The sequence below is a fragment of the Embiotoca jacksoni genome, unplaced genomic scaffold, assembly GCF_022577435.1.
Source record: "Embiotoca jacksoni isolate LCO1_2020_lvr unplaced genomic scaffold, fEmbJac1.0.p SCAF_29, whole genome shotgun sequence".
NCBI lineage: Eukaryota > Metazoa > Chordata > Actinopteri > Embiotocidae > Embiotoca > Embiotoca jacksoni.
The window spans coordinates 5,706,561-5,707,408 of NW_027185380.1; positions in this window are offsets into that span (position 1 = coordinate 5,706,561).

Sequence of the window (848 nt, forward strand, 5' to 3'; positions counted from 1 at the left end):
GTTTGTTAAAAATTCAGTTTGTTAAAAAAAATCAGCTTGTTAAAAAATCACTGTTAAATTTCAGTTCGTTAAATATCAATTTGTTAAAAAATACGTTTGTTAAATATCAATTTATTAAATATCAGTTTGTTACATTTCAGTTCGATAAATATCAGTTCGAAAAATATCAGTTCGTTAAATTCACCGGTCAGTGTGTCGGATTTTGTCTTCTTTGAAATTTCAAACGATTCTTCTCTTTTTATATTTAACTTTTAGAGCTTCCGTCGGAGGCCGCCGCTCACTGCGGAGGCCTGGACATCGTCTTCGGCAGCAGCTCGTCACAGAACACCGCAGGTCATGTGTTCAGTCCAGTATGAATTATAAATAATAAGAACATGAGAGGAAAACGTACAGAGAGCTGCTTTAATCTGAGGACGGAGTGAAAACAGCCGCCGGCAGAAAGAGCTTTAAAATGGACCAAAATTACCTCTCCGATATTAACAACAATAATAGTGATATAAAAAATAAATATGATTAAACCTAATACTACTACTACTACTACTAATAATAATAATAATATGAAATATAAATAATAATGATATAAACAATAAATATGATTAAACCTAATAATAGTAATATAGAAATATAAATGATGACAATAATAATAATAATAACCATAGAACAAATTATAATGAAACGTAATAATGATAATAATAATAATATATGAATGCTAACAATTATTATGATAAAAAAATGATGAAACTTATCAACAATAATATAAGTATAAATGATAATAATAATAATAATAATAATAATAATAATAATATAAAAATGAAATCCAAATAAATAATCGTAATAATTTGTGAGTC